Source organism: Heptranchias perlo, chromosome 6 (genome assembly GCF_035084215.1).
Source record: "Heptranchias perlo isolate sHepPer1 chromosome 6, sHepPer1.hap1, whole genome shotgun sequence".
In the NCBI taxonomy this organism is placed as follows: domain Eukaryota; kingdom Metazoa; phylum Chordata; class Chondrichthyes; order Hexanchiformes; family Hexanchidae; genus Heptranchias; species Heptranchias perlo.
The window spans coordinates 61,942,048-61,957,352 of NC_090330.1; the positions used below are offsets into that span (position 1 = coordinate 61,942,048).

Below are 15,305 nucleotides of genomic sequence, written 5' to 3' on the forward strand. Positions count from 1 at the left end.
GCAGTTAGTGACGTAGTTAGCGACTCAAAGGCAAAAGAAGCAAAGGTTAGATAGTGTTCAGCACAGGAATTTGACGGGGGTTATAGGGTATATACTTCAATGCAAGGAGTATTACAAACAAAGCAGATGAGCTAAGGGCACAGATAGACATATGGCAGCATGATATCATTGCTATAACGGAAACCTGGCTTAAAGAGGAGGTTAATTGGCAGCTCAGTATCCCTGGATATAGAGTTTTCAGGCAGGATAAAATGGGTGATAAAAAAGGAGGGGGATAGCATTATTGGTTAAAGAATCAATTACAGTTGTGAGAAAGGATGATATGCTAAATGGATCATCAATCGAGGCCATATGGGTTGAGCTAAGAAATAAAAAAGGACTGTCACGCAACGAGGAGTGTACTATAGACCCCCGAATAGCGAAAGGGAGATAGAAGAACCAATATGTAGGCACATTTCTGAATGCAAAAATAAGAGGGCAATAATAGTAGGGGACTTCAACTAACCTAACATCAACTGAGATTCAGACAGTGTGAGGGGCACAGAGGGTGCAAAATTCTTGATCGGTGTCCAGGAGAACTTTTTTTAGCCACTACGTGACAAGCCCAAGAGGGAATGCAATTCTACATTTAGTCCTGGGAAATGAAGATGGACAAGTGGGTGAAGTGACAGTGGGTGACTATATTGGGGATAGTGACCACAATTCAGTTAGTTTTAGCATTATTATGAAAAAGGACAGAGTTAAATCAGGAGTAAATGTTTTAAATTGGGGGAAGACAAATTTTACAGAACTAAGAGGTGATTTGGCAGAAGTGGACTGGACACAACTACTTGAGGAGAAATCAGTGGCAAGCCAGTCGGAAGCACTAAAAAGTAAAATTCTACGGGTACAATGCAGACATGTCCCCTCAAAGAAAAAGGGTGGCACTGCCAAATTTAGAGCACCCTGGTTGTCTAGAAGTATACGCGGCAAGATAAATAAGAAAAAGAAAACTTATGACTGTCACAGAAAACTCAATACTGCAGAAAGCCTAGAGGAGTATAGAAAGTACAGGGATGACGTAAAAAAGGAAATAAGGAAAACAAAGAGAGGGCATGAAAAAATATTAGCTAGTAAGATTAAAGAAAACCCAAAGATGTTTTATCAGTACATTAAGAACAAGAGGATAGCTAAGGAAAAGGTGGGACTTATCAGGGATGATAAGGGTAACTTGTGTGTAGAAGCAGAGGATGTGGGTAGGGTTTTAAATGAATATTTTGTCTCCATATTCACAAAGGAAAGGGATGATCCGGACATAGTAGTTGAAGAGGAGAGGTGTGAAATATTGGATAAGGTAAACATTACGAGAGAAGAAGTACTAGAGGGACTGGAATCCTTGAAAGTTGATAAGTCACCAGGGCCGGATGGATTGTTTCCTAGGCTATTGAAGGAAGCCAGGGAGGAAATAGTGGATGCTCTGAGGATCATTTTCCAATCCTCACTAGATACAGGGGAGGTACCGGAGGACCGGAAGACTGCAAACGTAGTACCATTGTTTAAAAAGGGTACGAGGGAAAAGCCAAACAATTATAGGCCGGTCAGTCTTACCTTGGTGGTGGGCAAACTATTAGAATCAATACTGAGAGATAGGATAAACTGTCACTTGGAAAGGCATGGTTTAATCAGGGATAGTCAGCATGGATTTGTTCAGGGAAGGTCATGCCTTACAAATCTGATTAAATTCTTTGAGGAAGTGACAAGGAGGATTGATGAGGGTATTACAGTGGATGTTGTCTACATGGATTTTAGTAAGGCATCTGACAAGGTCCCACATGGCAAACTGGTCATAAAGGTAAAAGCCCATGGGATACAGGGAAATGTGGTGAATTGGATCCAAAATTGGCTCAGTACAGGAAACACAAAGGGTAAAAGTCGATGGATGTCTTTGCGAATAGAAATCCGTTTCCAGTGGTGTGCCACAGGGCTCAGTGTTAGGTCCCTTGCTGTTTGTGGTATATATTAATGATTTGGATTTGAATGTCGAGGGCATGATTGGCAAATTTGCAGACGACACAAAAATTGGCCGTGTAGTTGATAGTGAAGAGGATAGCTGTAGACTCCATGAAGATATTAATGGGTGGGTGGAGTGGGCGGAAAAGTAGCAAATGGAGTTCACCCCGGAGAAGTGTGAGGTAATGCACTTAGGGAGGGCAAACAGTAAAAGGGAATACGCAGTAAACGGGAATATATTGAGAGGCGTAGAGAAAGTGAGAGACCTTGGAGTGCATGTGCACAGGTCCCTGAAGGTGGTAGTACAGGTAGATAAGGTTGTGAAGAAGGCATATGGAATGCTCTCCGTTATTAGCCGAGGTATAGAGTACAAAAGCAGGGATGTAATGATGGAACTGTATAAAACGCTGGTAAAGCCACAGCTGGAGTATTGTGCGCAGTTCTGGTCACCACATTACAGGAAGGATGTAATTGCTCTGGAGAGAGTGCAGAGAAGATTTACAAGAATGTTGCCGGGCTTGAAAATTGCAGCTATGAGGAGAGATTGGATAGGCTGGGGTTGTTTTCCTTGGAGCAGAGGAGGCTGAGTAGTGACTTGATTGAGGTGTACAAAATTATGAGGGGCCCAGATAGAGTAGACAGGAAGTACCTGTTTACCCTAGCGTAGAGTTCAAGAACTAGAGGATATAGATTTAAGCTGATTGGCAGAAGGATTAGAGGGGACATGAGGAAAAACATTTTTACCTAGTGGGTGGTGGGTGTATGGAATTCGCTGCCCGAATTGGTGGTAGAGGCAGAGACACTCAACTCTTTTAAAAAGTACCTGGACCTGCACCTAAAGTGCTGTAAAATGCAGAGCTACGGACCGGGTGCTGGAAGGTGGGATTAGAACAGGCATCTGGTTGTTCTTTGAGCCGGCGTGGACATGATGGGCCGAATGGCCCCCTTCTGTGCTGTATCTTTTCTATGGTTCTATTGATCAACATCTCATCTACTAGTCTAAACGTCCAACCCCTCCACCGTTGATGTAACATGGCTGCATTGTTGTACTATCTACAAGACTCACCAAGACTTCTTTGGCAGCACCTCCCAAACCCGCGACCTCCAACATCTAGAAATATAAGGGCAGCAGGTGCATGAAAACACCAACCCCTCTAAGTTCCCTTCTAAATCATACACCATACTGAACTCACATCTTTCTCTAGTTTCTCTCCTATCTCCCATGGCCTCTGCGAGCTCATCTTATCCATGAGACCCACCTCCTGCTCTCTCAACCCTCTTGCCACTAAACCGCTGACCACCCAACTTCCTTTCCTGGCCCCCATGGTAGCTGATACTGTAAACGTTTCCCTCTCCTCTGGTACTGTCCAGCTCCCTTTCAAATTTGCCATCAGCACTGCCTCCTCAAAAAACCCAACCAATCTACCACCCCATCTCCAAACCACCCTTTCCTCTCCAAAATCCATGAACGTGTTATCGCCTCTCAGATCTATGCTGAACTTTTCCACAACTCCACATTTAAGCCTCTCCAATCATGTTTCTGCCCCTGCCACAGCATTGAAAGGGCCCTAATCAAGATCACAAATGACCTCCTATGTGACTGTGACCGTAGCATATTATTCCTCCTAATCTTTTTCAACCTGTCTGCAGCCCTTGACACAGTTGACCATACCATCCTCCTCCAATACCTCTCCTCAATTGTCCAGCTGAGTGGGACTGCCCTTGCCTGGTTCCATTCTTATCTATCCACTCATAGCCAGATAATTTCCTGCAATGGCTTCTCTTCCCGCTCCAGCACCCTTACCTCTGGAGTCCCCCAAGGATCTATCCTTGATCCCCTCCTATTTCTCATCCACTTGTTACCCCTCAGCAACATCACCTGCAGATACAGAATCAGCTTCTACATGCAAGCTGATGACACCCAATTTTACCTTTACATCACCTCTGTTGACCCCTCAACTGTCTCTGTGCTATCAGTCTACTTGTTCAACCTCCAGTCTTGGATGAGCCATAATTTCCTGCAGCTCAACATTGGGAAGACAAAAGCTATCGTCTTCAACTCCTGCTGTAACTCCACTCCCTCGCTACTGACTCCATTCTCTTCCCTGGTCACTATCTCAAGGTCAAGCAGTCTACAATTTTGGCATCGTGTTTGTCCCTGAGTTTAGTTTCAGACCCCTTATCCTCTCCATGGCAAAGACTATTTACTTCCACCTCTGCAACTTTGCCCACCATCACCTCTGCCTCAACCTCTTCACTGTTGAAACCCTTATACATGCCTTTGTCACCTCCAGACTTGACTACTTCAATGCTCTGCTCACTTGCGTCCCATTCTCAACCTTCCATAATCTGCAACTTGTCCAAGATTCTGCCACATCTATTCTGTCCCGGATGAAATCCCACTTGCCCATCACCTCCGATCTTGCTGATCTACATTGGATCTCCATCCCCCAGCGCACTCAATTTGAAATCCTTTCTCATCTTTAAATCCCTGCACGATCCCAACACACCCAATCTCAGCAATCTTCTGCAGTTTTACAACCCCCCACTCCAAACACTCCATTATCTGACTCTGCACTCTTGTGCATTCCCCCCCCACCTATCTTCACCCCCTCATTAGTGTTCAGCGGCCACAGGTTACCAGTTAGGACTCCCGCAAGCCTACTGGTCTCCCATTATCAGATTTCTTCATGCAGCCCAAGGGCAATTTCAGAGAAAGGCCAGGAATGGCTCCTGCCCTCTTGTTTGCATTCTTACACTGGACCTACCCCTACTGTGGGGAAGCCTGGAAATCTCAGGGATGCATGTTAGGAATGGATACTGAATGCAATGGGTCTCTGCCCTAATTTCCTCTTCACTGCACCTGGGAACAGAGCATTCTGCAGGTGCAACACAGAGAAAAGTTTACTCTATTGAGTCTTCCCCACTTCTGGAAAAAACTGGATACAATACAGAAAATATTGCAGTGAGCAGCTGAGCTGTGCAGACTAGGAAAATCATAGGTTCAATCTTTGAGTTAGCTGTCTTATCCGGAGTAGTATGGCGGCACTACAATTGGCCTCAAGACGCCTGGGTAAGCCATGTTCTTTCTAAGCAACCCTTGCTTGAAGTGCTTCTGTGTGAACATCAAATGAAGTCAGGATCAGGCTTCAGGATCACTTTCTCTGGATTACTAGTCCAGTAACCTAACACTACACTACCATACCCTATATGTTTCTTTGGACTTAATCTCACAACAAAGAGTAAAGAATATTTCAGTGCAACTTGTAGTGCAATGCACACACTAAAATCCTTTTGTGAAGATGAGCTTGCAGAAGTGTGAAAACATGAATGATTCTTCCACATTCATTAAATCTCCTCATACAGATAGAGCTTCTACCAGGCTACGCAAACTAGGAAGGTCCTTGACTATTGAGAGCTTGTCTCACCACATGACTAACTTTGTTAAGACGACCATGATAGCATTTCAAATGGTTACGAGACCTGTCAGGTGGTACTGACTATCTGACTCCAATTTCCAGTCCTGGAACCTGTAGAAGCTGGAATTGCTTTGGCTTCACCTGATGCAGGCCTCTTAGGTAGAGTACAGTTCACAATTTCTGTTCTTGGAGAAAGATAAATGGCACTGATCCACAGCATTCTTTTTCTACTTTCTCAGTAATAATTTCTTTCAATGAATATGATGCACATATTATCTCCCAGTTAGGAGTCAAGTTACCTGAGCATCATGGTACCAGAAAGGATCTTGCTATATACCTGGTAGATGTTTCTGTCTTTTGAGATATTTTTCATGGTTTCAGTTGCCTTCAAAGGGCTGCGAATAAGGTAATTTCAGAGAACTCCTTTCAAACCAAGGATGCATCACATTGGGGTGAGTGGCAGCAGTTGTTAGCAACAAAGGAGATCATATTTAAATAGCTAATAGCTGGTTAATCCGTGGTGTTTCAAGTACAAAGTATGGAAAAACTCTAGGCAAAGACTCTTATTCCCACAGGGAAAGAATCCAAGCAGTTAGATGTATAGTGGGAAACAATTATACTGATAGGGCACCATACAGATGAAGATGGCATCTTACCAGATCCATTGCATAGTGTTTGTATATAAACAAGCTCCTATAATTAGAAACAAGATGCAGACAAATGTAGATAATATTGGCCTAAAAGCTAACCTGTTGTAGTAATTGCCCACAGTAGCTGTACTGGATATTGAGGCCAGGATGATGACCTAAGATAGCCAGAAGCAAGGAAGTTCCCCACAAGAATAAGACAAAAATCAGAGGGACAGCCAGCTAGAGATATTCTTGTGCTTCTAGCAGTGGTTAATTTCAGACAGTTTGCTTTCCTTCTCAATTGGAGTATAATATGTGATGCAGGGAGACTCAGAAGAGGGGAAAGAGAAGAAAATATAAAATTGCTCTGATGAAGGGAGGGCACATATGATATGTGATGGATCATGTATTCGATCCTTCATAGTCTTGTATCTATCAAATTCATAGAATGCAACTGAAAGAAGCAACAAGCATCAGATTCTGCTTCATCAATATCTGAACTTTGAACCCGAGTGTGGAAGAAAAATGAACTTTCATGTCTAGCATACTATTTTTTTAATACAATGTGTGTTACAATTCTATGTAACCCTAGCTTATTAAATTAAATATGACCTTTACTTATCCTTTACGCAGAAACAATTTTGTTCAAGTGCCTGTTAGGAAATAAAGATTCCCTATGTTTATTATTTTTAGAGGTTAGAAGTGGCTTTCAATTCTGGGCTACATTCTGGTACTGGTAAGGTCTGTACTATATTTCTTTTGAACTCAGAGGCAGTGATTTAAGTCGTCTTACTAATTAGGTAATTCTTTCTAGTTTCATATATTGCTTAAAAGTATCCAAATAATTTATATCCGATTTCAAGAGACTAACTTCATTAGAGACATGGGCCTCGATTTTAACATGGAGCCAGGAAGAGTGCGGGGGGCAGGGGTGGGGGAGGGGTGGTGGAGATAATCGGACGCGGAAGTGAATTGAGCGGGTCAGAATCTCTGATCGCAACTTAATTGAAGCAATAAATTTCTTCTTCCTGGTTTCATGTCTCCAGGCTGCGCAGTGGGCGTGATGCTCACCCATATGACACGATCTGAAGTCCACTATTAAAAGGGCCTTTGCAAAAATGGAATTTGGAGGGGAAAGGATGAAGTGAAGGCATGGATTCGCCTGGAGCAAGGCCAGCACCCAGGTTCATAGATGCTTCCCTTGAAGTGCTGCTGGGTGCAGTGAGGACCAGGAGCGAAATAATTTACCCCAGCCAAGGGAGGAAGAAACCTGGTTCTGCCACCAAGAAGGTATGGCTGGAGGTGGCTGAGGAGGTGAGCAGCAGGGGCATGGTGCCCCAATCTTAGTTGCAAAACAGGAAGCGCTTTAATGACCTAACCAGGTCAGGAGAAGTGAGTACAGTTGCTGATTCACCTACATCCTGTGGTGTACAACACCCCCCTCTCACTCTGTCTTGCCAAACATACTCCATCACATCACTCCTCACACCCACTTAAGTTTCAGCAGCATCCATCCTTCATTTTCTATGCACTTCCTCACCTCCCCATTTTTCCATCCACCTTTGCCACTCACCTCAATGTGATGCATTTGTCTGATAGTCACCCTTTGATGTATCTGTCCGATAGTCAGCCTCACCCAATACAATGTATCCATTGGGTGAATAAGTTACCTTCAGTCAATCACAGGTCTGTTCTTTCATCCCTTGTAGGAGAAGACAGCGCAAAACATAAGGGAGAGGGCGAGGACTGGAAGTGGACCTCCACAAATAGTCCAGCTTACACGCAGAGGAGGATGCCTGGAGATTAATAACACATCTGCATCCCTCTTAATCGGAGATGGAGACACTGGGAACTCTCAGATGCCTGCTGGTGACGGAATTTAAACATCTTTCACATGCATGATGACTTTATTGCATCAATGACTGATTGAACTATGAGAAGACTGAGTATGTTGATTGGCAAGATTGTTACTTTGCCAGGACTAATTCATATCGCTTTCTTTTGTCCTCCAGGGCCTTCATGCATACAAGAAGAATCTGCGGGATGCATGACATCGATTCCTCAGAGGACCTCATTCCTTCTGAGGGTGCACCGTCACAACACATACAGCCATGCACCAGCACAGATTCTCGCACTTCATTGGGTCTTGTGACACAATTAGTTGGGTTTTCACTTGGTGATTCATAGCTCACAAGTGAGCAGGAGCAGACACTGGCGGCAGGGGCAGCAGTGGAGAGTCTGCATCGGATAGTGCACCCCTCTCCAACCTCTGCTCAGCTGGACACAGATGCTGAACCCCGGGGGCCATCAATGAGAATGACTGAGATATAGCTATAACTTTGTGAGGTACTGGAAAAAGTACCACGTACACTCTACACAATAGCGGAGAGGATGGAGAAGTCCAACTCCAACATGAGTGGATTGATGTCGCAGGTAATTGCAAGAATGTCCGTCATGGAGAGAGTGGCCATCTCATTTCTCATTAAGAAATTTGTGGATGACATAAAGATAGGCCGTGTGGTTGATAGTGAGGAGGAAAGCTGTAGACTGCAGGAAGATATCAATAGACTGGCCAGATGGGTAGAAAAGTGGCAAATGGAGTTCAATCCGGAGAAGTGCGAGGTGATGCATTTGGGGAGAGCAAACAAGGCAAGGGAATACATAATAAATGGGAGGATACTGAGAGGTGTAGAGGAAGTGAGGGATCTTGGAGTGCATGTCCACAGATCCCTGAAGGTAGCAGGACATGTGGATAAGGTGCTTAAGAAGGCATATGGAATGCTTTCCTTTATTAGCCGAGGCATAAAATATAAAAGCAGGGATGTTATGCTGGAACTGTATATAACACTAGTTAGGCCACAGCTTGAGTACTACGCACAATTCTGGTCACCACATTACAGGAAGGATGTAATTGCACTAGAGAGGGTGCAGAGGAGATTTACAAGGATGTTGCCAGGACTGGAGAATTTTAGCTATGATGACAGATTGGATAGGCTGGGGTTGTTTTCCTTGGAACAGAGGAGGCTGAGGGGTGATTTGATTGAGGTGTACAAAATTATGAGGGGCCTAGATAGATTGGATAGGAAGGACCTATTTTCCTTCGCGGAGGGGTCAATAACCAGGGGCATAGATTTAAAGTGATTGATAGAAGGATTAGAGTGGAAATTAGGAAAAAATTTTTCACCCAGAGGGTGGTGGGGGTCTGGAACTCACTGCCTGAGAGGGAGGTAGAGGCAGAAACCCTCAACTCATTTAAAAAATACCTAGATGTGCACCAGAAGAGCCGTGACCTGCAGGGCTACGGACCAAATGCGAGAAAGTGGGATTAGGCTGGGTGGCTCATTTCTCAGCCAGCGCAGACACGATGGACCGAATGGCCTCCTTCTGTGCCATAAATTTTCTATAATACTATGATTCTATGGAGCTTCAAGGACGACTCTCAAATGAGTCTATGCAGTCCATGACCACGGTCTTGCAGATTTTGGAAGACACCGTGTCTGCCACCTTAAACAGGATGACAGTAGCCTTACAACATGTCACTGCTGCCCAGCAGAGTGGTAGGAGTGATGTGGCGCTGGCCAAGGACAGGGATGATGGCGAAAGGGGACATGCAAGTGGGAACTCCACTAAAAGTGCTCCCACGTCTCACCTGTTGCCATCCCTCAACCAGTATCCTACATGCTGCCTCCTCTCCCGATGGCTGAGTCTGCCCCTGCACAGGTGCAGGTGGAGCATTCTTTGGTGGGGCCCTCACTGGCTCCAAAAGCCAGAGGTCATAGGTCAAAAGCATCTCAACAGTCAAGGCAGGGATCTGAGCAGCCTGCCTCTACATCTGCTGAAGCCACACAGGATGCACCATTCAGAAGCAACAGGAAGAGTAAGTTCCAGCAATTGTAATTTACCAAGGGTATCCACATGGATGTTTGAAGAAATGTTATGTTGTGAAGTTTCCTTTTTCTATATTGGCACATAAAATTTATTGATTAGCACTACTTCCACGTCTTGCCCATTATTGCGTCCCGAGTGCCAACTCGCCCTTTCATTTGCTTCATGATGAATGCCAATGCATGATGGTATCCATTGGGCAGATATGCAATGGGTATATGCGTGGTTGAAGGACTGTTTTGTGCAAAGGGAGTGATGGTGGTGGTGGGAGCCGGCTTGACTATTTCAATGTCTCTTTTTTCCCATTCTGACTAACAGAACCTGTGAAATGTGAGGGAATCCCAGGCAGCAATGTACACGGCTGGTCTGGCGATGGGTGCCCCATTTTCGTATTGCTCATCCTCCTCCATTTCCTCTTCTCCAATGTTGTCGTCATCAGAGGAGGATTGACGAGCACCTTCGTCGTCCTCCATCTCTAAACCTCTCTGCTGTGCAGCGCGCAGCGCTCCACTATGATTCTCGACACCCTTGCTTGTGAGTCCTGAAGGCGCCGCCAGACCTCTCCAAGCACCTGAAGCATATCTTCACCATGCTACTGGCTTACTCAATGACGCACTTGGTGGTCATGTGACTCTGGTTGTAGCACTCTTGCATCTCATTGGTGGGGTTCCTCACAGATGTCATGAGCCAAGGTTGCAGGGGGTATCCCTTGTCTCCAAAGATCCAGCCCTTAAGTCTGTCTCATGATTCGAAGAGGTCTGGAATATTGGATTGCCGCAGTATAAATGCATCATGACAGCTGCCAAGGAGTCTTGCACACACCTGGTGGCTGCACACCAACTGTGCATTGATGGAGTGAAGCCCTTTTCGATTGATTAAAACTCCTGGCTCATGTGGTGGTCCTCAGATTGCAACATGTGTGCAATCGATTGTACCCTGCACCTGTGGGAAACCAGCCAGAGAGGCGAAACCAACTGCCCGCTCATTCTGGCTATTGTCGTCGTGGGGGAAGTTGACAGAAGTGGATGACCTGGCAAACAACCCATCCGTCACCTGGCTTATACGTTTATGTGCAACCAACTGAGAGACCCTCGAGATGTCTCCGGTGGTGCACTGGAAGCAGCCAGAGGCAAAGAAATTGAGGGCAGTGGTGACATTTACTGTGAAGGGCAATGCATGGCCACTAGGTCCAGCAGTGAGCAGCTCTTCTTCAAGGAGGCTGCAGATGTCTGCGACCACCTGCCGACTCAATCTGAGCCTGCGCAGGCACTGCTCCTCAGAGAAGTCCAGAAAGCTCAGCCTCTGCCTGTATACCCTCTCACGTAGATAGTTCCTCCTGCAACCTCGGCCCATCTGTTTCTCCCCTCTCTGCTGTTCTCCAGATCTTTGTTGTGCATCTCTCTCTTGTGCACCTGCAGATCGCAACACAGCATGATGTTGCTGCCGTGGATGGTCATTTTCTTCCTCCTCAGATTTCCTCTTGAATATATCCATTGTGGCCCCATCCTGATCTTGTCAGTTTGAAAGACTCCAAAGTTTTGAAAAAGCTGTATCAACACAAGTACTCTCTGCCAAATGTTTGCCAGAGGAACTGAGACACTAGCTGTAATAACTGAACTTTTATTCAGATGGGGCAATCACAAGTTTAAATAGCCCGTGAACTGCGGCTCAATCTCGCCTCACTATCAACATTCACGAGCCCAGGGAAATCCGTGCTGGAGATGTTAAATTTAAAGTCCAGTCAAATTCAATTTAAAATGACCTACTTAATGTCACATAAGGATGTTAATTCATGCTATAAATACCCGCCTGCCTGAATTAATGACAGTCCCGACGGCGCGAGTAGGTTACTCGCATGCATACAAACGCCTAAGTTAAACCTGGAAATGGGTGCGTTGGAGCTGGGTTGCGGTCACGCTCCAAAAATCAAATATTTTAACTACCCACCCGCCCCCAACCCACTTGTTCTTTGGGGTTAAGATCCCCCTCATAGTTATCCCAAGTGTTTCCTCCAGTTCTACATCACATTGCAGGTTACTTTCTTTAAAGGTGAAGGTAAGTCTAAGATAATTACTAATAATGGTAAGTTCTTGGCCGCAGATCTGTCCCGGGTAATCTTTTCAATAAAATAAAACAATTTAAAAAGATCTCTTTATGTGCGCAAGACTGTATGAATCCACAACCTTTTGACTCAGAGGTGATAGTGCTAACAACTTTGATAATCTATCTCAGTACAGAACAGGATTAAACCTGGGACCTTCCTCAATATCTATGCTTGAGTCTCAATTGAGGAGTGAAAAAGAAAGATTTCATTTCAATGTTGCCTTTCAAAGAAATCCCCTTGAAAGAATGCTCCATCAATGGCTTAGTTGGCAAGGACACTATCCAATTGAATCTCAGGCATACATATCAAGGAAGGTCCCAGGTTTGATTCTGTTCTGTAGTGAGATAAACTATCAAAGTTGGTAGCACTATCTCCTCTGAATCAGAAGGTTGTGGGTTCATACAGTCTTGAGCACATATTCTAGGCTGACATTTCAGTTCAGTACTGAGGGAGAGCTGCATTGTTGCAGTTAGTTGTCTTACAGGTTAAACAGAGGCCCCATTTGCCAGTGGAGATGGATGTAAAAGAAGAACACGGAGTTCTCCTAATGTCCTGGTCAACATTTCATCTTTCAATTAACACCACCACAACAGATTAATTGGTCATTCATTTCATTGCTGTTTGTGTGACTTTGCTGTGAGCAAACAATGACTGCCGTGTTTGCTTACAACACAGCAGTGAATGTAGTTCAAAAGCAATGCATTGTCTGTGAAGTGCTTCAGGACGTTCTGAGGACATGAATGGTGAGACATAAATGCAAGTTGTTGTTCTTTAAGGAAAATTGGAGGGACAATCAGTTTGGGATATCCTTAACCAGTGGTTAATTGTAGTGGGTATTGACAGATATCTTAAAATTGGATTCAGCCACCCTAGGATCAGGAGTGAGAAAAATCATAGAATTATAGAATCATAGAAAAGTTACAGCACGGAAGGAGGTCATTTGACCCATCAAGTCTGCATCGGCTCTATACAAAAGCAATCCAGCTAGTCCTACTCCCCCACCCTTTCCCTGTAGCCCAGCAAATTTTTTCCTTTCAAGTACTTATCCAGTTCCCTTTTGAAGGCCCTGATTGAATCAGCCTCCACCAACCCCTCGGGCAGTGTATTCCAGATCCCAACCACTCACTGTGTAAAAAAGTTTTTCCTCATGTCACCTCTGGTTCTTTTGGCAATCACCTTAAACCTATGTCCTCTGGTCCTTGACCCTTCCGCCAATGGGAACAGTTTCTCTCTATCTACTCTGTCTAGACCCATCATGATTTTGAATACCTTTATCAAATCTCCTCTCAACCTTCTCAATTCCAAGGAGAACAACCCCAGCTTCTGCAGTCTATCCACGTAACTGAAGTCCCTCATCCCTGGAATCATTCTAGTAAATCTCTTCTGCACCTTTCTAAGGCCTTCACATCTTTCCTGAAGTACGGTGCCCAGAACTGGACACAATACTCCAGTTGTGGCCGAACCAGTGTTTTATAAAGGTTCATCATGACTTCCATACTTTTGTACTCCATGCCTCTATTTATAAAGACCAGGATCCTGTGTGCTTTTTTAACCACTTTCTCAATCTCCCCTGCCACCTTCAACGATTTGTGCACATAGACCCCCAGATGTCTCTGTTCCTGTACCCCTTTTAGTGTTGTGCCCTCTAGTTTATATTGCCTCTCTTCGTTCTTCCTACCAAAATTTATCACTTTGCATCTTTCTGCGTTAAATTTCATCTGCCACGTGTCCGCCCATGTCACCAGCCTGACTATATCCTCTTGATGTCTATGATTATCCTCCTCACTGTTTACTACCTTTCCGAGTTTTGTGTCATCTGCAAATTTGGAAATTTGACCCTGTACACCCAGACCAAGTCATTAATATATATCAAGAAAAGTAGTGTTCCCAGCACTGACCCCTGGGGAACACCACTGTACACCTCCCTCCACTCCGAGAAACAACCGTTCACCACTACTCTCTGTTTCCTGTCCATTAGCCAATTCTGTATCCATGTTGCTACTGCTCCCTTTATTCAATGGGCTGCAATCTTGATGATAAGCCTACCATGTAGCACTTTATCAAACGCCTTTTGAAAGTCCATATACACCACATCAACTGCATTGCTCTCATCTACCCTCTCTGTTACCTCATCAAAAAACTCTATCAGGTTAGTTAAACACAATTTGCCTTTAACAAATCCGTGCTGGCTTTCCCTAATCAATCCACCCTTGTCCAAGTGACTGTTAATTCTGTCCCTGATTATCGTTTCTAAAAGTTTCCCCACCACTGAAGTTAAACTGACTGGCCTATAGTTACTAGGTTTATCCTTACACCCTTTTTTGAACAAAGGTGTAACATTTGCAATTCTCCAGTCCTTTGGCACCACCCCCGTATCTATGGATGTTTGGAAGATTATGGCCAGTACCTTCGCAATTTCCACACTTACTTCTCTAGGATACATCCCATCCGGACCGGGTGACTTATCTACTTTAAGTACAGCCAGCCTTTCAAGTACCCCTTCTTTATCAATTTTTACCGCATACAGTATCTCAACTATATCTTCCTTTACTGTGACTCTGGCAGCATCTTCTTCCTTGGTAAAGACCAATGCAAAGTATTCATTTAGTACCTCAGCCATCCCCTTTGCTTCCATGAGTAGATCTCCTTTATGGTCCTTAATCGGCCCCAATCCTCCTCTTACCACCGGTTTACTTTTACGTGTCTGTAGAAGACTTTTGGATTCCCTTTTATGTTGGTCGCCAGTCTAGTCTCATACTCTCTCTTTGCCCCTCTTATTTCCTTTTTCACTTCCCCTCTGAACTGTCTATATTCTGCCTGGTTCTCACTTGTGTTATCAACCTGACATCTGTCATACGCCCCTTTTTTCCGTTTCATCTTACTCACTATCTCTTTTGTCATCCAGGGAGCTCTGGCTTTAGTTGCCCTACCTTTCTGCCTCATGGGAATATGCCTAGACTGTACCCGAACCATCTCCTCCTTAAAGGCCGCCCACTGTTCAATTACAGTTTTGCCTGCCAATCTTTGATTCCAATTTACCCGGGCCAGTCTGTTCTCATTCCATTGAAATTGGCCCTCCTCCAATTGCATATTTTTCAGACCACAATTCGAGTTGTCCAACGGCCTTGGGTGAGGATAATATCTAACTTGGCTGTGATTGCTCCCTGAATAACCTCATAACACTAACTGTCTAGCCTCACATGAAGAATGACCATTTGGACAAGTTAGCCAGAAGGCATCACTGCAAGGCATCACATAGTGTGGAACACAGGTTCCTAC

At 44.6% G+C, this 15,305-nt stretch overlaps 1 protein-coding gene across 1 annotated transcript in view; it reads left to right on the top strand.

Annotated features, from left to right (window-relative positions):
• Positions 1 to 15,305, top strand: part of cep126 (centrosomal protein 126) — a 100,662-nt gene that overhangs the window by 50,994 nt on the left and 34,363 nt on the right. The gene's annotated exons all lie outside the window — the stretch shown is intronic.